Raw genomic sequence first — 23652 nt, 5'->3', positions numbered from 1 at the left:
TGCCTTAGCAGCACACTCTCCAGATCTGTGAACATTGACGATGAGGTACACACACACATTGCCAAGGCAACCTCTGCATTTGCAAAGCTGCGGGAGTCAGTGTGGGAGGGGAGAGGCTTCAATCTGTCCACAAAGCTGAACATGTATAAGGCAGTTGTACTGCCCACACTACTGTACGCCAATGAGACATGGACTGTGTATGAGCCCCATGCCAAAAAGCTGAATCGCTTCCACATGAACTGCCTAAGAAGGCTTCTGAAAATTACCTGGCAGGACAAAGTTCCAATCACAGATGTCCTCTCTCAATCTGGTCTTCCAAGTATCTACACCCTGCTGAGGACAGCCCAAGTCAGGCGGGCAGACCACCTTGTGCGTATGCCAGACATACACCTCCCCAAGAGACTGTTTTATGGTGAACTGGCGGAAGGAAAATGCACACAAGGTGGGCAGAAAAAGTGCTTCAAGGACACGCTGAAGGTCTCTCTGAAGAGCTTTGGCATTGATCCGGACTCCTGGGAAATCCTAGCGCAAGACCTCCCCGCCTGGCAAAGCTGCATCAGCAAAGATGCTACTTCCTACGAGCAGAGAAGGACTGCAGAGGCGCAGAAGAAGCATGAGCTGCGCAAATCCATAGCCAACTCTTTGCCAACCAACTCAGCAGACCACTTGTGCCCGACGTATGAAAGAGCTTTCCGAGCCCACAATGGACTGATCCGCCACAGCCAGACATACCGTACCCAGTTAACCTCCTCAATGTGATGTCCTTTGTCATCATCGACAACCGTGGACAAACAACATATGGGGAAACTTCTGTGTTTGCCCTTTGCGATATCAATCTTTATTTAACCCCTGTTTTACATAGGTTAGTCACATATAATAATCAATTAATTATGTATTCACCGATTACAGGGCTAGAGATCTTAAGAGCTGTTAAACAACTTCAAGCGGATAAAGCAGCAAGACCAGATGCATTGACATCAGAGTTTTATAAAGCTTTTTCATGTATCCTTCTCAAATATTTTCAGCAGTTGGTAAAGCACATTGAGGAGACTGGGTATACCCCATTATCTTGGTGTGAGACCTTTAAAACAGTATTCTTGCAAAAAAGGAAGGATCCACAGAACTCCTTTACGTCCCGGCTAATCTTGCTGATTAACTGTGATGCCAAAATCTACGCTAAAATATTGGCTGATCGCATCACCCTTAGAACTGCAGGGTGGGTGGACTGTATGCAGCACAGGTTTGTCCCACATGAGGACACCATAGGAAATATAATCTTGCAGTACCAATATTTGATGTGGCAGACGTGCTTGGCATTCCAGCAGGGATGATCATGCTGGACGCTGAAAAGGCATTTAACCAGCTATCTTGGCCTTTTCTAAGGACGATGCTTGTCGCAATGGCTGTTGGATCCCAGATGATCGACAGGATTCAGGCTCTCTATTCCAGTTTGCCAGCTGGGGTGGTTTGCTGTGGTTTGGTTACGACTTGGTTGGTATAAAAAGAGGTACACGTCAGGGGTGCCCTCTGTCCCCACTACTATTTACACTATACTTTGAACCCTACTTGTGACATTTATTCACTTTAGGGCGGCTGCCCCCATTAAGAATTAATTACTCAATCCATAGCATTGCTGCATATGCATGCGACGTGGTGGCAGCATTTACAATCTGTCCAGCTGAATTCATTGTAGTAATTGAGAATGAAGCTCTCACATTTGGGACCATTTCATGTCATAAGTTTAATATGCTTAGGACCCAAATTCTTTTTAATCGGGCTAGTTCAGACAGTGACAAGCGATAAGGAGAATCTGCACAAAATCTGGGAGTTTGGCTTTTTCCGTGGTTAAGGATACTGTGCCACTTATCTATGAACCGCTGCAGAGAAATTGAGGCGGGTTTTTGTTGAAATAGGCTACGTTTGGGTCCCATTGAGAGTTGCAATTTGATTAAAATGGTGATCCTTCTAAAATGTTTATACTTATTTGGGCCATTCCTCTATATTTAATGATTGCCTTCTATTCTCTGGTAGAAAGGTATTGGAGCCAGTTAATTGGGCAATATAAGTGTTCTTGCTGTGCTATTTGGATACTACAACTCTAGAAAGAGAAAGTGGGGTGCTCGCTCCCGAACCTAAAGATTTATTTCTGAGCTGCTTGTTCTAAGCACATATCTCAAGTGATGATCTTTCATGGGTCTTGGTATTTACGTTCCTTATATTTTCCATCTGGCCCACGGGTACAGTTTCACTCGCTTCAAATTTCAAGGGTACCCGCTTCAAGACCCTTCTGGTTTTCTATCAGGTTTGGCAAGTCTTCAAAAAAATTGTAATTGGCCCTGGTATATGTCTCAATGGTTCAATCCTGATTTTCCTTCCGTTTCTTCTGACCTGCTTTTGGCAGATTGGTCTAGGTCATGCGTGCAATCGGTCGAGCAGTTGTCTGCAGGATGTCAGATTTTATCTTTCTCAGAGTTAGTCACTCAATTAGCAGTTTAAACACAGGATTTCTAAATACTTACAGGTTAAAAGTTTATTCCACAAATAAGTTAAAGACTCAGGGATGTTGAATCTTTACCATACTATGAGTATAACGTAGTTTACCCTCCATTAACATAGCAAACATAGGAATGGAAATCTTAAATTCAAATATACAACATACAATATATTTCAATTTAGATATTTATTATAGCTAATTAAACATTCAGTTCGCACATAATATAATCAACATAGAATCAACCAAAAAAATATATAATACAACCCCCTACCCTAAATGAAACATACATATATGAAAACATAAATAACATAACAGTAAATACGCAAAAATAAACAAATAACACAGAACCAACAAAATCACAAAATAGTATACATACAAAATTACAACCGCCTCATACATGAGAGGATATTTAAACAGCACAATAAAGTTACTGCTTTGATGCTACAATTATGCGTTGTAGTTTGGATTGTATAAAATTCAACATAACAGCCAATTCTAGGTTATAATTTCCTGATTCAAATTCTCGTGTTACAGGCCTGATGGTAGCCAATCCTGGTCAGGGTTTCAAATTTGCCAATTTCAAACACTTCATGCCAATGTTCAAGACATGCCAATTTACAGGACTGCAGATATTAATACAAAACAAGATCACAAAGTGAATTCATCAAAAGGCAGGCACGTCACGTCAAAATTGTCACAACACAGACACATTAATTGTACCATGTTTCATTGCAGAGGAAGATGGATCTCCTACCGATATGCCTGTCCCAGATTTCCCTGATGACATGGATTACGAGCAGATAAACATACCCCAGGAGACCATCCAAAAGGTCCTTGAAACCCTCCAGACCCCACCTTCAGTCACAAGGAGGAGCACAGAACAAGCAGCCATCGCAGAGGATCCACCCACTTCCCCAATTGTAAGACCTGCCAGCTCCAATACAGCTGAGGACTCAGACGACACTGGCACCAGCTTTGAGAGAACTGTAGTTGGAGTACAGCAGGAGCTGGCCAAGGAGGTGCGGGTGGGGATGCAAAATATGGCAGCCGGCCTTGAGGGGGTGCGTTTGTGCATGATGTCATCTGCAGATCAGCCAGCAGCTATGCAAGCCCTAACATACATACTGCAAGGACTACAAGAAACTGTCAAGGAATTCACCACTGCAGTAAGGGAGTTGCCACAACACCTCGCACCCCAAACGTTCCACTGCATGCACAAATGCAATCATGACTCCCTCAGGGCCGACCTGGCTGCCTACCATCGTGATGTGGCTGCTATTCTCAAGAACCAGCAGATCCTCCTTGCTGCAGTACTGCCCTTAAGACCTTCACAGGGAGCAGCGACGGGATGTCTGACTCCACGTCTTCTAACACTGAGGTGTGTGTTGCCCCTTCACAACCAACAACAACAAGGACAAAGCAGGCAACACACACATCAGAAGAAGAAGACATGGAAAAGATCACATTCACAAGGAAAAGTACCCGGAAGCACTAGTCCCTGCCACATGGCCGACATTTACCAAGGTCCTGCGCTTTGTAACTTGCCAGTCTTGCAACATTTGTACTCAAGCACTGTTCTGCAAACCACTGTATATCTTGTCACCCAGCCCAGTGATTGTCTCTCTTCTACTCATTGCCAAATCCTGTCCCTCTGCACTGTCTGAAACAGCAACCTCAGCATGACAAAAGCATTTTGGTAAACCCTTGTGTTGGATCCCAATTTAAAATGTCACTATAATGGACTCACAATAATGGACAATGTACATATAGCACTACAGCACTTTTCAATAAATAGCACTTACACCACAAATCTGTCTCTGGGTAATGTGACATATCAACTGCGCAGTAGATAATTGGAATGTCCCTACTGTCAAATAACATAGCTTCTCAATACAACTGTCCAGATATTATGTAGTTAGAGAAATCTGCACAGTGACCATGATTGCATCATACTTTGCCCATCCTGAGGGAATAATCTGATGAAGTGAGAAACCATAGACCACCATGCTGTGTTGGACCTTGCTTTCAACATGTATGTGTGAAATAGTTGTGGTCCTCTGCTATAGGCCTTCAAAGGAGATATGTACATGATATGTCATTAAGAGTGTGTGTGTATGTGACCATTGTATGTTAGGCATCACGTAAGCTCTGGGATGTTCCGTGTCCTACTCAGTATCTCAACAATGCTCCATGAGGCAACACTCTTATTCTAATAAGTAGAGAGGAAGCTGTGTAAAAAAGGAATAGCCAGACCATGATATGGTGATTATAATAGGTGTTTATTTAAAATAGCTAACTAAAGTGGTGAAGGTGATCATATTCAGAAGAAATTATTTACAATCTGTTGCCGCCTGCGTATACCAGCAGCTGTGTTCTGTAGTTCCCCCTCCTGTTGCAGGCCATCATCCTCCTCTTCCTCCTCTTCAGGCATGTGTGGCTCTGGTTCCAGGAGGGGAATGTTTCTTCTGACACAAATGTTGTGCAATATTGCACATGTGAGGATGATCCTACAGACCATCTCGGGGGAATATAGGAGGCTACCACCAGTGATGTCAAGGCAGCGGAACCTTGACTTGAGGATGCCGAAGGTCCGCTCGACAATGCTGCGTGTCCTCCTATGGGCCTCGTTGTATGCACGCTCTGCAGCAGTACTCAGGTTGCCAAATGGTGTCATAATCCATGGCTGGATGCCATACCCCTGATCAGCTGCAATAGAAAATGAATGGGATCATGTTGATGTAGCTGGCACTATTGAAAAGACCTTTCATGGCAGTAGTTGTCTTGTGTTGTCTGTGTCTCTTTTGTGTACTAATATGACATCCTATGCTTGTAGGCTATACCATCTGCATTGTGTTGTTTCCTTGGCTGAACAAGTGTTTGTCTGCTAACTGTTTGTCAGCAATATGTTTGGAGATTTTCAGTACAGTGTGCCCTCCCTAGCATTGTGACTTGTGATACAGGTGTCCGTGTGTCTTCACTGGGGGTGAGATGATAGTTCCATGCAGAGTTTAAATTGAAAGTGTTGTTAGCACGTTCATATGAAAGTACCCTGGACATCCCATACCTTTAGACTTAGGCAATGTATTAATGTAGAGGTCATTGGGACACTTACAATTTGCAAGGTGACATTTAGGCAACCACACTCATTGACGTCTTCACATTAGGCTGTACAGTAATTTCTGATGTGTGACAGGTTCAATGGTGACTTCAGAAACATGGCTAGTGATGTCACGACCTCAGTGTGTTCCTGTTGACATGTTGCTGTGGTGGTGTATGTGTTGTGTGTCCTAGTGGGTTGCTGTGCAGTGTATATATAAGTAGGTTTTTGTACTTACCAACAAGTAGTCCATTGCCATACCATCCATCCTGGAAGTGTTGATTGATGATGCAGTGACGGAAGATGAATGAGTCATGAACACTCCCAGGATATTTAGCCACGATGTTGGTGATCAATCCCTGGTGATCGACAATGGCCTGCACGTTGATGGAATGTGTGTGCTTCCTGTTGCGGTAGAGGTGTTCAGTTGCAGCAGGTGATACATGTGTGCAGTCGATTGCACCAAGGACGTGTGGGAAGCCACTGATTGCGTAGAACCCCTGTTTTGTTTCCTGCTGCTTCTGCAGTGTGTTAGGGAAGCAGATGTGGCGAGGTGTCAGTCGAATTATGGCATCCAGTACTTTGGGCAAAAAGGCGGAGAATGATGGTTGTGATATTCCACCTACCAGGGCACCAGTTGTTTGAAAAGAGCCACTTGCCAGCATATGAAGTACGGCAAGCAGCTTTGTTTCTGTTGGGATGGTGTGGGGTGTCACCAAAGTGGGGGCCAACTGCAGTTCAATGTTTCGCAGCAGCTGCTGAATGGCCTGCCAGTTCAACCGGTACCTCTGTATGATGTTGTGTTTCCTGAGGCCCTGAAGGGTTGTTCTTGGGCGGAATGTCCTCTCCTGCCTTCTGCGCTGCCTTTGGGGTCCCTGCTGGTGTTGTTGTAGCTGCTGTTGTTGTTGCTGGGCTCTGCATCTGTGTACATGCTGGATTAGAATGACCTCCATGGCTCCCTGTTGCTGCTCTGCTGCTCTGCTGTTTGTTCTGTGTGTTCTGATTAAATACAGGTGTGTTTGCCCCATTTTAATGCCTGCCCTGACCCAGGCGTTAATTTTTGACGCAAATCGGGCTGTGCGTCATTTTCTGGCTCCGCCTCCCGGCCGTGCGTCATTTTTGCCCGAAAGCATAAATATGACGCACGGCCGTTTGAGCCATTTTTTGGATGGGAACGCCTACCTTGCATATAATTAACGCAAGGCGGGTTGGCGCATCCAAAAAATGATGCACACGGCGGAGATTTGTCGTCCGCGGGCGTCAAAGTTTAAATACGGGCCAACGTTTGCGCTGATTGTGCATCAAAATTTTTGACGCACAGTCGGCGCAGACAGAGTATAAATATGCCCCTAAGTGTTTTGAGTGTTACAGGTACAGGCACTCAAAGGGAGACCCCAACTACCTGAAAAACCATCAGCCCACATTTGTGGGCAGACCCAGGGAATGGCTATTGTAGTGCTTGGCGAGGATGTTGTCCCAGTTAGCACCGGGGGTAGTGCAGAAGTCACTTTAGCATCCTTAGGAGACAGAGAGATTGAACCCAGGACTCATGTGTCTAGTAGTACTAAGACGCATAGGCAGTGGGTCACCATCAATGGGCAGAGATGAGGCGCTGAGAGACACAGAAGCCAGTATAACTACTGTCAGGTGTTACCTGGTGTCCACAGATCAGGTACTTCCCAACCTAGTCCATCTGGTGGTTGCTGCTAACAACCACGAGAGTCCCCAACCAGTGGCTCTGGGTCCCATTTAATGGGGTGGGGTCTCAGGTCCCTTCAAGGTAGCTGTGGGTCCAGCCATGCCTGTGGTTCGTCTGTTGGGTAATGATGTAGAGCACACCATCCCGAAGGAGGTGGAGCTCTGGTCATACTTGGATATGTTAGGGTTGCCTGATTGAGCGTGCTTGACCACACAGTCCATGCCCTCTTGAGAGGAAAATCCCAAGGACCTGGAGCAATGGCCCAGGCACCTGCTAGGAAGAGGAAGGGCAAGGGTGTGGAAAACCCTCCCCAGAGATTCCCATGGTCCAGGAGGAAGCTGAACCTGTGGGGGTTGCTCCGGAACCTACATGGGTAGACTTTGCTGCCCTGGGAGACCTACCTGAACTCACCAGTTGCCAAGCTGAAGGAGGCCCATCCAGGGCAAAACTCTGCGAAGTGCAGAAGCAGTGCCCAACTCTTGAGGGCCTTCAGTGCCAGTCTGAATGACAGGGAAATAGAGACACCTCGGTAATCAACTCATCTACCAGGAGAATGATCTGTATAGAGCTCTTGAGCCTGGGGCAAGCCATGTGTTGGTGGTCCCCCAGTGCTATAGGGTCTTCCTACTGGGAATGGCTCATGATGTACCCATGGCAGGACATCTGGTGCAGATCAAGACCTTTGAAAGGCTGGTCACCTACTTTTATTGGGCCTGGATGAAAATGGCCTCAGATGCATTCTGTAGGTCCTGTCCCACCTGCCAGGTAAATCGAAAGACGATGGGAAAGCAGAATGCTCCCCAGGATCCCCTTCCTTTTATTGGCTCCCAGCTTGACAGAGGGACAGACCCCCTTTTTTAAGGAGTCCCAAGCCCTGGCATGAAGCCACTGCTTCTCGCTCGACCCTCCCTTTCCTGCACTCTATTCTGTAGGAGAAATGGCATTGTTAGTTTGATGGTCATGAGGAGAGATAATCAGCCAGAGCATGGTTTATAGCCTTATGCTGTATTTTACGAGGGGATGATAGGTAGCTGTAAGGATAGATCCTGAGAAATGGAATCCATTTATTAGAATTTCTACCATTCTTTTTACCGCTTCCATTTTTTATTTTAAAAAAAATTATTTTACCTTTCTTACTTTCCTTATTTTTAGCTCACTCCCACCCACTGGGATTTACTTATCATATCTATATCATATACATGTCAAGCATAAATATAAGAGAGACCTTAGTACACTCATGTAGGACAGCACCACTCTTGTAGAGAGTTGCAGATCAGATGTCTTTCAACAGTGTAGTAGAAGGAGAGTATGAAAGAAAAACACCAGCACTCAAAATGAATACAATTATCAATTTAACTTTGTATCAATTAATCATTTTCATTAGTATACGCTGACACTTTTTAGACCAGGAGTTAAGTAAGCTGCTAGCCTTTTCCTTTGAAAAAAACACACTGTGTGTGTGAGTTATATAGAGGCTTAAGGCTTCTTGGGGAAAGACTTGAGCCCCTAATGAATGGTATTTCTGTATAAATAGTTTCAGTTCCTAGTCTCTTGTAACTGTGCAATGACAGAAGTTCAACCTAACAAAGAAGGTATGGGAGCCAAATTTTGCAGGATTGTTAGGTTTAGCTGATTGATAAAGTAGTTGCCGAAAGATGAAATTCTTATGTATATAAGAATTGCTCTTGGATTGGGGCTCCTTTGATTTCCTATAGATTTCTTGAAGGGGAAGTGATGCATCTGACAATAGATATCACATTCTTGCAGTTCTGGAAAAGCGTTCTGAAGTAGATGTATCCCCTTCTGCACCTTCAGCTATTCCCATCACTGTAAAAATATCCCTCCACATTTCATTTTCCATATGTTCCAGCTTGTCCCTTACCTCCTGGGAGTGCTTTTGCTGCTCTGCCACTTGCTCTTGGATGGAAATAGTTTCCTTCTCCAATTGTTGCATACATGCTTCAACCTCTGATATACAGGTCCCCAAAAAGGAGACTTGTTTAGAGATTTTCTGTTCCAGATTTGGGTTACTTGTGTTCCAGTTCAGGAAAGACCTGGCTTGATTTTTCAGGCTGGACTGCTGTTATTGGAGCAGGGTCAATATTGATTTTCCTATGGCTGAGTTCAATCCTGAAGTGGCATAGAGGGCAAAAGAACAATGGTTTGTAATGCTACTCGGAGTGATTGCCAGTGGTTGGAATTATTGCAAGCACATCTACCATCACCTTTTTGTGTGTTAGATGACATTATATAGCAACCCATATTACTTTTTGTTTTTCCTAATTTATTTTATTTGTTTTAGGTGAATAATTTTGTCACTTGCTTGAGAAAGCATTTGTTCATGTTGAACATCTTTGTATTACTTTTGCCCCCCTTTTGAGCACATTGCTAATATCATGCTACACTCCTTTAATTCTTCTTTCTTGTTGAGCAGTGTCTGTGCATGTTATTATTTCAGTTTCTCTTCAATTGACTGAGTTAATGTATATTGTGTTATGAATTATACGTTCATGGGCGTCATAGTTTATTGTTATGCAGTCTGAACATTCTTCTGTAAACTGATTTGAAAGTACTGCCCACTCAGTTTGTGTTTCCTATTGTTATCAAAAAGGTTCTTGTCTTATTCAAAATGTGCATGGCATTCTTCATCAGTGTTAAGCGCCTACGGATGGATTATTCCATGTTTTATGATATATTTAGATTCCGTCTGTCTAAGTTTTCTTGTGTAATCTCAACCATTTCCCCAAAAAATTTATTGCATCAACTGCATAGATCTGTAATGATTTCAGATCCTTGTTAAGTGCATGTTCATAGTGTTTGGCTGTCACATAAGTAAAATCGCTGCTTTTGATTGATCTTATGTGTATAAACAGCCTTTTCTTAAAAGCATAGGTTGTATAGCTGATGTATCATAGGATACAACTGTATTCTAGGCCAGCCACAAAGTAGATACTATTACAATTGACTGAGATTTGCTTCTCCCCATAATTTCTTGCTTTGCAGTGGTGGCAGATGGAAATTCTATTTGATGTTTATATGAGCCATATCTCATTTGTTTTCCCTTGTATAGAGTGACTTGTACTAAACAGACTCTCTCTCCCCCACTCCCTCTTTCTCTTTCTCTAGTTTATATGCATCTACATCTAGGGATTCTGTCACATTATAAACCATGAGTCCGAAGGTCGAGTGGTTTGTAAATGCCATGGAAGTCAGATGTTTTAATGTAGGGCCATAATACACATGATTAGAATTAGAATGCCTAGACTTTGTGTAATTTTTATGAATGCCCTGTTGGTTAAACAGCATACAATGCTGAGGGCCAGTGAGTTTACACAATTCTGTGGCTGCAGCATTAGGCATAATTATGAATTTAGGTCATTTGCCACATACTTTGTGTGAATAATTGGGTTGTTGGTTGAGGGAGGTGTGAGCCCTTCTCAAGTAACTGCCACAATTCTAGTCAGGGTAATCCACAAAAGTCTTTCAATGAACCTGTGTTTATCCTTTGGTAACTCTGCACAAAAGCAGTCAGGCTTTATTTAGAGGTAATGTGTAAAGTATTTATGCAGCACCCAAACAGCAAAAAAGTGAAAACACCACACAGAAAAAATCCTACACCAATGTAGGGAAATAGGGCAAACTTGAATACAGTTTTGACACCAGAATGACAAAAACCAAATCAGTAGAACTGGAGATATGCAATTTCAAAGATTTCAGGTAAGTATAGTGCCTAAAAGCAGAAAGTGTCACTTGTGGTTATCTGGTCATATGAGACCAGGTGAAAGTCACAAGTTCAGGCCGAGCATGATGGAGCGTGGGCCAGATACAAGGACCTGGTTAGTCCCACTAAAACAGTTAACTTCTAAAGTCAAAAGCAAAGAGTTCCGTTGACAGGGGAGGAGGCTGCAAGGAGCAGGGAGAGAATTGCAGATGATCATTGCTATAGCACGAAGAGCAGGCTGGGCATCGGGGATGGTCATCGCTGCTGCATGAAGAATCTATTGGGGTTCATGGATGGCTATTGCTCAGATGTGGGCTAGTGGTCATTGTGGGCTTTCAATGCTGTAGTGCGAAGTGCAGACCCCCTGTTATCGGTGGTCACTGGTGGTCACTGTAGCGTGAAGAGTCAGGTTCACCAAAGCTTTGCATTGGTTGGTGGCGCGGACGGAAAAATCCTAGCATGAACAGGCTTGTTTGTAGCTGAAAGGTGCCCAAAACTTCAGGATCTTCCCTTTTCTAGTCAGAGCAGTGCACTCTGATGCTCCCCAAGTTTCCAGGACCTGGGGAGGCATGTCTTGGGGCTCACTTTTACGGAGACCAGCAGGGCTCAGGCAGTTTCTGTTGCAGGTCCAGGCAGCAGTTCAGCTAGACAGATGAAGGTAGGCCTCTGGAGCTTATTATATCCCGGTAGTTCAGAACAGAAGATCAGTCAGCTGACCCTTGGAGTCACTCAGCCTCAGATGAAGCAAGCATGTCCAGTCTTCCTTCTCAGCAAGCAGGACAGGCCTCAAGCTACAGTGCAGCAGGGCAGCAGGGTAGCTACAGGTCTGTTGTATCTACAGATCCAGGAGTGTACAGAAGAGTGTGTCTGAAAGTCCCCTTTTTATACCTGGTGCCCACTTTGAAGTGGGAGAAGCTTCTGGAGTTTCCCCCTAGACAGGTGTCTGGAATTTCCTGCCTTTCTGACCAGGACCCAGTCTGTCTAGAAGCATAATAGGCCAGTGTTTATTTCTTTGTGTGTGAGATGATGCAGGCCCACTTATGTGCGAGTATGTTAGGTGACAGCTCCGTCCTCTCATCCTGTCTGAGATTGCCCATACTTCCAACACCTACTCACCCTTTGTGATACTGCCCCAGAGGAATACACAAAGACCAACTGCCAACTACACCTAGTCATTCGACCTAGGAGCAGGCTGCAGGCAACAAATGGTTAGGACAAGAAAATGCAAAATTTATAAAGTTACATTTCCAGAATTGTGACTTAACATCTGGCTTCACCGTTAAAGAGGGTTTTAAATTACAACACCTCAGACACCAAACTTGGGCCCGTATTTATACTTTTTTAGCGCCGCATTTGCGCCGCTTTTTGACGCAAAAACGGTGCAAACTTACAAAATACAATTGTGTTTTGCAAGTTTGCGCCGCTTTTGCGTCAAAAAGTGACGCAAATGCGGCGCTAAAAAAGTATAAATACGGGCCTTGATGTTCCTGCTGGATCCTATACAAAAGTTATCATTTACCAAAAGGAATAAGGTAACTCAATGTTATCCTGTGGGAGAGGCAGGCCTCACAGTAGTGAAAAATTAATTTGAGAGTTGTTCACTACCATGACATGTAAAACGTAAAAGTACATGTTCAACTTTTTAAATACACTGCACCTTGCACTATGGGCTGTTTAGGGCTTACCTTAGACATGACTTACACATTTTAAAAAGGAAGGTTTAGGGCTAATAAAAGATTTATTGTTAAAAACCACACACACAGACTGCAATAGGAGTTCTGAGGCATGTTTAAAAAGGCTACTTAAGTGGGGGTCACAATAAGTGCTGCAGGCACAATAATAGCACTTAATTTACAGGCCCTAGGTACATGTGGTACAACTTTACAAAGTAAATTAAATGTATCAATTGGGTGTAAACCAATTTTACCATGTTTAAATGAGAGAGCACAAGCACTTTACCGCCGGTTTGTAGTGGTGAAGTGCCCAGATTCCCAAAAGCCAACAAAAATGGGTTCAGAAACAGGAGAGGTAAAGGTAAAAGGTTCAGTGCTTAGCCTGCAGAGAGGGATAGGTCCACATTTTGCCTACGCAAGTTTCGACATAAAATGTTGCTTGTAGCTCAAACAGATCAACATAATACTGAGAATGTGCTGCCACATAATGCACACAATTAACATTTTGGTTCCAGCATAATTTAGATAATCTTACTAATTCACATAAAAGACATGCAAACTACAACCGGCACACTAAATGCAATGCTTATGATCTAATATTTAAAAAAACATTATTTATTGGTGTTTGCAGTAGACAACCAACAATAACAACAAGACAGAATGCATTAAAACTTCTGAAAAATCAGAAGGTGTGCAAGTCTAAAGCAAATGGAATGCACCAGGAGGGAGTAAGGGGGAGAGAGAAAATGAGAGGTAAGGGAGTAAAATTGTCACTCAGCAGAGTTAATAGTTAACATACATGGTGAATTGTCAGGGCTCCTTGTGAGAAAGTTTGCTCAAGCTCATTCTCAGCTGAATTAAGATTCCATGGTGTGTCCGCAGCATCATCAATATGGCCCTGAAGCCTGAGGAATGTTACCAGAGGGGCCCATATGTCCTTTGGACGAGACCGGGCAGGTATCAGGTCCCAATATGTATCAAGCTGCTCCTCGCAGTAAGCAGCATTTTGGAGCCACTTGCCCCTACTAGGTGCTGGTCGTCTACCCAAATGGATCTCCACCCTGCTCTTGGGCAGCAACAACATCATTGATGTTAATCTGTGCATCTCTGGGGGAAGTTCCTTAACATAAACCAGCAATGCAACGTGGGGTGAACGCTCAGGGGAATGGCCCATGATACATGAAAGATCAGCAAGGACTGCCATCCAGAAGATCCTAACATCAGGGCAGCCCCAAGCTAGGTGCTGGAAGCCAGCACTCAATGCAGTGCAGCATGTGCAGTGTGCGTCAGCCGCCAAACCCACCCTAAGCATCCTCGTCTGTGTGAGGTACACTCTGTGTTAGTATTTGAAATGTATTAACCACAGCCTATAATTCAGGGAAAGGGCCCTGGACTGGGAGCAGCAGCATTTCAATTTTGTACCATTAATTGAGGTATTTAGGTCAGCGGACCAAGGGGCATATTTAAGAACCCCTAGCGCCTCCTTGCTTCACATTAGCATAATTTTTTCTAATGCCAATGTGGCCCAATGAGGCCTAAATCCTGCGTCATATTTTCAAAGTGGCGCAATGTTTGCATTGCACCACTTTGTAACCCTTTGCACTACAGTATGCCTGCGCCAGCTATAATGTATGCAAAGCGGCGTTCCTCCATTGGGGGGTGAAACAATGGCGCAAAGAAATCTAAGAGGCTTCCTTGCGTCATTTTTTTTTGGCACTTTTAACGCCTGCTCAGAGCAGGCATTAAAAGGGGGCACACCATTGTTTACAATCAGCCCATATGTACTCTGCAGGAGTAGCGCCAACATTTTAGCGTCATCATGAAAATTTTTGCTATTGCCCCCTGCCCTGCGCCATGGTGTGCTGTAGGGGGCGGTAAAGGGCACAAGAAAAGTTGCGCTGCACTGTGTACAGTGCCACTTTTCTAAATATGTCACCAATTTTGTTGGGTTGACGTCATGCGGAGCGTGCAGTCACCTGAATACCAGTGTGAAAATGCATGATTACCTGCAAGGGGGGTGGGTTAGTAAGTATTACTTTTAAGATAGGGAATGTCAGAGGTGTTGCTGGGAAAGCGTCATGGAGGGCTTGTAGGGATGCTCAGAGCTGATAGTAGGTAACGGAGAGTCTTGAAATACCTGCTGAGGCATGACAAAAGTACCCTTTGGATTTACTATGCTGAAGGAAGTCATCTGCATCAGATTAAGCGACGTGCGAGCCCCCGCGTATGCTGCCATGGGCAGTAAGAGATGGCCTGCAATCTGAACTGACAAGGCAAATAGGTGATCAAGTCACCCCCTCCTTGAATGCTCATTCCAGGCCCACACCATGCAAGCCAATGTGTCGCTCTGGTTCCATGCTCCTCTGGGGAGGCCCATACAGAACTATCTGCAACAGGCACAGGCCAAAGGCTCATGCTCAGGCACCGTGTGCAACTGGAACAGTGTGGAGTGTAGCCGGTAATGTGCAAAATGCACCTGCGCACTAAAGAAATATAGGTCCATATCAAGTGCCCCCAGCCCACCCTGGTCGAAGGGAAGCATCAGTATCTCCCATGCCACTTGTGGTTATTTGCCTGCTCAAGCCAGTGATATAAGGTACGGCCGGAGCTTCTTATGAAAGAACACCATTAGTGGGATTGGCAAGTTGATAAACAAGTTCAATAATTTGGGAAGTATCGCCAATTTGGCCACAGACGATCTCTCAGCAAGGGACAGCTGTAGTTTCGACCATGCCATAACGAGGTCCTCAAGCCATGTCATCAATCTGATATAGTTCTCTCTCCTGACATCATCTAGGTCCCAACTGAGCCAATACTCCAGGTATCGGAGCAGGGCACGTGCCCATTTGTGCAGCAAGAAGTCAGAGGGACAGGACTGGGTTGCCCAGAAAGGTCAGAGAGGGCAGTCACTGAGAGGAAGAGTACAGGTCAGTATAAAAGGAGCAACACAAAAGGATGATGTACGGAGTGCTGAAAATTTTCAAACACTCATCCCCATTCCTGGTCCTACCTGGACCGGAAACAAGCATCCTGTGACCGGTTTCATGTTATCACCCTTTATCAGCCAGGCTAGCTTGAATGCAGTGGCACAGTCAGCATGGGACCCACGTCTGGGCATACCCTTCCCACTTGGGGCAACTTTAGAAACACAAAAGGATGATAAACAGAGTGCTGAAACCTTTCAAACACTCACCCCCCGTCACAGAGCTGGGTTTAATCCATCGTTCTTTTGCTCACCATGCCACCCCGTTTGAACTCAGTCATAAGCAAATCAGTCTTGAACCTTCTCCCCATTGGAAAAGTTCAGTCCGAACTGCCAGACCAGATCCTTCCTGGCCTGGAACAAGCATCCTGGGACCGGTTTCAGGGTATCACCCTATAAAAGGAGACCATAATATGCTGTATGGAGTCAGCATCAGCATGTGCAGTGTGTTGATAGTCTAGGAGTTCAACAATATTGTACAGTGAACCGGCAAGAGTCTTACCCGTCCTGTCTACTTTATCATAGCACAGGTCACAGGCCTCATGCAGGGTGCGAATCCCCAGCCTCACCCTCCCAAATAATGCTTTTTTCTGAAGTGTTGCCTCCTCATATTCCAGAAGTTAGCTCCGGATGGACGTCAAGGTATCTCAATCGCAGTACAGGAAGTCCAGGACACGACTGGCTGCCTCCAGCCGTGTCAGTTCCTCCTGTAGTGTTTTCAGCACCCCTTCCTGCTTAGCAGTGCAAACCCGCAGATTACCACCTTGAAGGCCTTCAACAATATGGACGGAGTGGGAACAGACTTAAAGTTATGTTCAAAATACACAATAATGGCCGTACGAACATCACACCAGAACACCTGATCATGCAGTGCGTCCTGGGGACTTCACCAAGAAAATGTGTGTGAAATGTTTTCATGGGGTTGAACTCCAAAAGGACCGAAGCATGGTCGGACAGTATGTGTGGGTGATGCAGAATACCAGTGGTCCAAAAAGTTATGTCTCTAGAGACCAGCCAGTAGTCAATTCTTGACCAGGTTTTATGTGAAGACGTCTGTTATGCATGTTCCCTCTATGCTGTGTACATGGTTAGAGCACCAAATATCAGTGAGGCTATTATCTCTCATTATGGTGCACAGTTGTGTAGTGGCAGGAGGGTGGAGGCATCGTGAATCACTTGACCTGTTCGTACCTGTCTCAAAGACCACTTTAAAGTCCCCACTCCAAAGCACCACCCATGGGCCCATTGACCCAACCAGGCCTCACCAAAGAAAGGGGTCATCAGTATTGGGACCATACACAGAGACTAACACCATGGGGTGCCCCCGTAAAATGCCTGCCAGGATAACCTAGAGTGTCTGCTTATCGCAAAGTACCTGATGAGTTGCCAATGGAGGCCCCTATGAAGCGACACCGCAACTCCACGTGCATAGTTCAAATAACAGGCCACTTGTCGCTCTACTATCCATTTCGCCCTCATTTCGAACTATGATGATTCCCTCAGATGCAGATCCTGCAGCAGATGGATGTCTGTGTTGTGGTGTTGTAAATTTGTTAAGACATGTCACATTTCACACCTATCATTAAGACCCCAAATATTTCAAGTCAAAACATTTGACAGATGCCAATCATAAGGAGTAGGGAAATAGGGAGTATTGATAGTTGATCTGGTGAGATCAATATCAGGGGTGAAGAGCCCAATGCTGAGTGGCTATTAAAGGGAAGAACAAACATACACTACATATCAGAAACATTGCCCCAACCAGAAACCCACCTCCCACTTTGAACCCCAGTTGGGACAAACAGTACCACACCACTCAACACCCCATGTACAATCAAATGGAGAAAAAACGGAATCACCCCAGGTAGTCTCCAGGAGGCGCAAGAATCTCCCAGCAAGTTGTGCGCTGGATGGCCAGAAAAAGAGGATCAAGTTGGTGGGGGCAAGACCAGAAAGAGCGCTTGGTTCATCCCAGGTGGGGCTGCCCTGTCAGGATTAAACCACTGGGATCCCACTGGCTCACAGTTCAGAAATTAGTCATTGGGAGAGTCTACCATTTCCAGCATTGTGGCAGATCGCCATCACATATACGTCAGTAAGGAGATACCCTGGCAGTCATTATCAATGAGTTGGTGACATCCTGAGTCCACGAATGATGGAGACGAGACAGTGTCATTGGCGGGAAGGCCTCTGGCAAATTTAGTGGGAGCCTTAGGGTCAGTGAAGTAGTAATGGGTTTTGCCCAAACAGTCTATAAGGAGTTTGGCTGGGTAAATAAAAGAGTACTTGGCATCTGTTTTCTATATGTGTTTCACTAGAAGAAAGTCCTGCCTGGCAGCCTGTACAGCTAAGGTGAAATCTGGGAATAAGTAATCTCATTGCCCTGATATTGGAGAGGCTGATGTTCTCTAGCCAATCACAGCATAGTGTCCCTATTTTGATAGTTTAAGAGCCTGGTGATATTTGGGCACACAGGAGCACCAGGGAGCGGTCTCTGGCCCAGCGATCATCGTGCCCTCTCAATGATGAACAGAGGGGGAAAGGCATCCCCGAAGAGAGTTCGGAGCATTGCCTTCACATAGTTGTCTATGTGGTCAATCGCTGTTGACTTGAGGACTCCTAGAATTTACAAATTGTTCAGTCGCTAACGTGCTTCTAGGTCCTCATTCTTGTTGTGGATAACATTGAGTTCCTACTCCATCTGGAGTAGGTGCTCCACAGTGAAGGGGTGTGCATCATCCACATCAGACATGCAACGTTCAAGTTGGTCTATCCATTCTTCGTGCCTATCAACTTTCTTCTTCAGGTGGTCAAATTGGTCCGCAAACATGTCTGTTTTCAAATCGATGGTGTTCAGGCTCTGCTTGAGATCCTGAAACATGGAGCAAAAGTCTGGCTCCGGGGCGAGCCATACGCTGCCAATTCAGTAGTACACTTCATTCTACAGGATTCAAAGGTCAATTTTGATTGCTTAACGTAGTAGTAGTAGTAATTTATTGTACAGATAATAAAATCCAATACAAATAAACAAGGAAAGAGAGAGAAAAAAAAACAATCAATGACAATCAAAATAAATACCCTCAAGGACTGAATTCAAACTAAAAGCACATCACAAGTTGCGCATGTGACATGTTAAAAACGTTTCTCCCAATAATAAGTAAAATACAAATCACCCAACCCAAAACCCCACCTAAAACACAAGGCAATATACATAGGCACAGCCTTAAAATGCAAGGTGCATGAATTAGTAATTGCGCTAAGCATCAGCTTATACCGTTAGAGCTCCTCATCCTAACCAGTAGTGAGCAAAATGACAAGAGCGTGTAAAGATTCCAACTAGACGTGTTCGTTGCTCGCAGTGCCATTGAATTTAGATCGTTCAATTTTAATAAATTTGGTCAGTAACACATTTAGCATTGGATTGCCAGGGTCCAGAGACTGGATAATAGCTTGTCGACAGGAGCAGACTCCCAATGCGATCCATTTGCTCCGGAGCAAGAGTCTACGCTCCTTTAGTGGAGCTGGGCACAGACAAACCACATGGTCAATGGTTTCGTCCGCATTACCACAGCCTCTACATGTCACGCTGTCCCCGGGGGCTCGCTGCCATTTGGGCCGGTGTTTTAAAAAACCCCAATCACCCATCCTTATGGCAAGAAAGGCCTTTTTCAACCAAAACCTGTATGTACAAGAGTAAAAACTGGAGGGCATACCTGGCTTAAAGGAACCAATTACTGCCCTGGCATGCTTCCTATGGACAAAAAGAGAGCAATCTGAATGATAAGAATACAGTTGGATAAGCCTTTTAATCTCTGATTTCAACAAGGAATAGGGGGAATATTTTCCCAAAGATCGCCAGCAACCAATCGCCGTTTGCATTAAATCAAAAATTGGAAATAGGTGCACTTCGATTTTGGCACGCTAATTACTTGCCACAGGACTGCCTCCAAGTGGCCGTACGAGGCCTGATGCATTTTATAACACAACTTCAAAAAAGCACCATTACCAACTGCCACCGAATCCGGAAGCCCAAATTCCAGCCGTACCTTAGCGGGTGAGGTCAGGTGTGGTACATGAAAGACTCTCTTGTAGATTATATTTATCAACCTATTTAATAGGCAAGACCCTTTGCCCAACAGAATTTCTTGACCATAGGCCAACGAGGGAATGATTTTTGCTCTCATAATATCCATTAAAGGAAGAAGGGTCGGCCCCTTTAAAACCTTAGCTAATTTGGAAAAGGCCACAGCTTTAAGTTCCATTTCCTTCTTATGTTTAACAAAACTGCCCCTGGAGTCAAAATGTACCCCTAGATATTTGTAGGACTGGACGGAAGCAAGTTTACGGTTTTTATAGTACCAGCTAAAGCCCAAATGTTTTTTCCTCCGAAAGGGGGCCACTTTTGTTTTAGACAAGTTAACTTCTAACTGATTGGTGGAAGTATATGTCGCAAGTTGGTTGAGCAACCGTTGAAGGCCAATCTTAGTGCAACTAAACAAAACAAGGTCTTCAGCATAAAGCAGGTGACTAAGCCTGAAGCCACCATTCTTGGGGGGATGAGAGTTGATGGCGTCAAGAGGTGTTGACATATCTGCATAAACAGATTAAAAAGAAGAGGGGCCAATACACAACCCTGTTTCACACCACAAGTGGTGGGAATGTTCCTAGATAAGGAGCTTAATACGGACCCAGGTGTTAGTATGGAGTTCTATAATGGCACCCAAAAGAACTGGGGGAATGCCCCAGCTTTATAATTTGGCCCATAGGGCACTCCAGGGGATCCGATCGAATGCTGCCTTCAAGTTCACAAAGCAGCAATTCAGTATCAGGCCTGACGAGATCGCCCTATCAATCAAGATAGAGAGTCCTAATAAATTATTGAAGTGCCTGAACCAGCAGAGAACTCCGTTTAGACTATAGGAATTAGTGACTTTGATTCGGCCCAAGCGCGGAGATCCTGCAACAAAAGGCTGGCATAGAACTTAGCCTCATTGTCCAGCAGCGCTAGCATCCTAACGTTGGCAGGATCTGACCTTGAGCCATTTTTATATAGAGGATGAAGGATGGCACCACGCCAGGACTCAGGTATGGTTGAAGTTAAAAGGCAATGTTCAAACAAATGTGCAAAATTGTTGGCCCAGAGGAGGGGATCCTGCTTGAATAATGCCTGTGGAAGACCATTGGGACCACGGGCTCCAAATTGCTTAGCCCTCAAGATGATGTGGGGGAGGCGTAATTGGAAAGACTTCCTTACTCCCTGCAGGGAGATTGGAGACCCTGTAAATGGGGGACACATTTTAAATGAGACTACGAAAGATCTATGGGCCCCCTCATCCAACAGTTCCCCATCCTGCTCGCTATCCGAAAAATGGGTGGTCAAGTAGGCCACCCACGCTCCTTCTGAAATGTCAACAACACCGAGCCTCTTTGATTACTATTTAGATTATTGATAAGGGACCAAAATTTAGTGAAGTTTGAATCTCTACTTGCACTTAAAAGTTTAACCCAAAACTGGCTGAGATAGGTCTGATAGTCGTCATAAACAGTCTTCCTATATTCTTTCCTCAGTTGTTTATATTCAATGAATAGACACTCAGAATCCGGGCTTTTCCTGATTGCCCTTGCTAGCCTATTCCGTGCTTTCTTTAAGTTCTTGGTTCCCCTGGAGACAACAAAAGACCGGGATGGGGCACAATTGCGCGCGGATTGATGGAATTTTGACCATAAAAGGCAAGAAAGTTTGACCCACGACTTAGTTGGGGACACACAACCCAATCCCTCAGAATTAAAAAAGTTAATACATTCAATCAGTACAGCACCGCTAATAGAAGCATTCCATTTTATGCACTGTAGTGATTCGAAACAAGCACCACTACCCACTGTCCGCATGACATCATGAGCAGAAAATCTTGATTTAATAGATACAATTTGAGGACAAGGGTCACTCACACTCCGAGGGGAAATCAGAAACCTTTCAATGAAGGGAAACAATTCAATATTACAGATGGTGTAATCTAAATAGGAGTGAGATCAACCATCGGATCTTGTCCACCGTCGGGGGCATCATCATGTAAGCGACCATTCAAAACTTTGAAACCCATACTGTTAAAATGCATTACTAAGTATGCTCCCAGCGGGCAGTGCAGACAACCCTGGGGCCTTAATTGTTCGGGAATTAGCTGGTGGTGACCACAATCTGGACCCTCAAGAGCCTGCGTTTTATCCTGAAACAGGTTCGTGTTGAAATCACCAGTTATAAAATAGCTAGCACGTGGGTAATCCCCAACTAACTTGGCTACAATCAGCGTCAGTGGAGAAAGCCTGCCCCTTTTTTTCCTTAGTTCCAGGGGCAATGTAAACATTGATTATTATGAGGGTCTCATGCACAGTCCCATTCCTTATGACAATCCCCTGGATCCAGTTATCCTCCCAGGCCAGAGGTAGTATACTCCCATTTAATTTGATGGTCACATAAATGGCCAAACCACCCTTGGCACAGCCATTCTTGTTCGTTCTATGGGCAGATTTCCATATTTCTAGGTACCCTGACAGTGGCCAACTGTGCTCGGCCCAGGTTTCCTGGCGGGCAATTATATCATGACTGTTAAAGAATGTTAAAAGGTCGGGCGAAGCAAACTTATACACAACCCCATGAGCATAGGGACAGATATTCAGGTGTTGGAACAAAACCGCCCACCTGTGATGGTCAATGGGGATGACCTTGCAAGACGGTGGATGTCAGACAATCCCGATTAAAAACCCCAGAAAAACCAGAGCCAGTGTAGGAAATACCATTAAAAGAGGAGGAGCCACGCAGGGCACTTTTCAAGATTGAGAATGGTTTCAGAACTGTGGGAGCCATCAGACATTGAGATTCTGATAGTAACACGGGGTAGCCAGGCTCCTTAAAGGGAGTTATTGTAATACCCCATGAGCAAAATAAATCTCTCATGGAGAGAATAGAATGAGCTATTGTGGCAGAAGTTAGTGTAACCAAGGTAGAGTCTCTTGGATAGGACCCCCTGGAATCCAGGAATTCGATGGACACAATTTCCTTAGAACCAATGTAGTTAAGATCCGAGGTGATTAAGGAGTCTTAAAATATTCCCTCTGTTCAATACGTCGTGGGGGGCCCTAGAGAGATATTCTGGGGTAAACAAATGTTTAAAAGTTGAGCATTCCACTCGAGTCCTGAAAAGGTTCGTGTGAACTGGAGGCTGTAGTGGTTCCTCTACCATCGGTAGTCCTGCAGGACCCCCCTGGACCAGATTTTGAACGGAAACGGCCCACAGGCTTGGAGGCAAGATTGCAGGACACCCCGTGACCAGATTTTCAACAGAAACGGTCCGCAGGCTTGGAAGCAAGATTGCAGGAGAACTGCTTATGTTAGCAGATGCCAATTTAGAGGAATTGGGGGAACCGAGGGCCGGACCATCGCCAATCGTATCCCCATGGACAGTTTTGGATCCAAACAGTGTGGTGGTTGGGCGAGCAGGTCCTCCACCACCCCAATGAGGGGCTGCCGAACCCAACACAGTGCTGGAGTTGCATTTCTCACCCGAAACCAAGGAGTCCTTAAAGAAGTAATCAGTTTCCTGCCCAGTTCTTCCCGCTGAGCGGACATTGACAGGCACAACCTGGAGGGGGTTGGGAGGTGAAGTCACCCTAGGAGCATCTTGGGGCTGCAAGGGCAGCTGCACCTCGGGACGGGCCGGTAGTTGGAAGTTTGTTGAAGATCCTTGAAGGGGTTGGCTCCGCCTACCGTTCGTTGTTTGCAGAGTCTTTTTTTTCCCTCTTGCTCAACAAAGGGGGAGCCACGGCGGCGTCGACTCCTGAGGACGTTGGTAGAACTAAGACAGGTTGTCCAGGGGTGCTGGGAAGATGAGAAGAGGCAGGCACCACGGGCTTAAGCTCGAGAGAAGGGGAAGATGTGGAGGCATCCAAGGCCTCACTGACCGACTCCGGAGCTCCGGTAGCAGCTGGTG

This window comes from Pleurodeles waltl, chromosome 9 (genome assembly GCF_031143425.1).
Source record: "Pleurodeles waltl isolate 20211129_DDA chromosome 9, aPleWal1.hap1.20221129, whole genome shotgun sequence".
Lineage (NCBI taxonomy): Eukaryota > Metazoa > Chordata > Amphibia > Caudata > Salamandridae > Pleurodeles > Pleurodeles waltl.
This window is presented reverse-complemented; position numbering follows the sequence as displayed.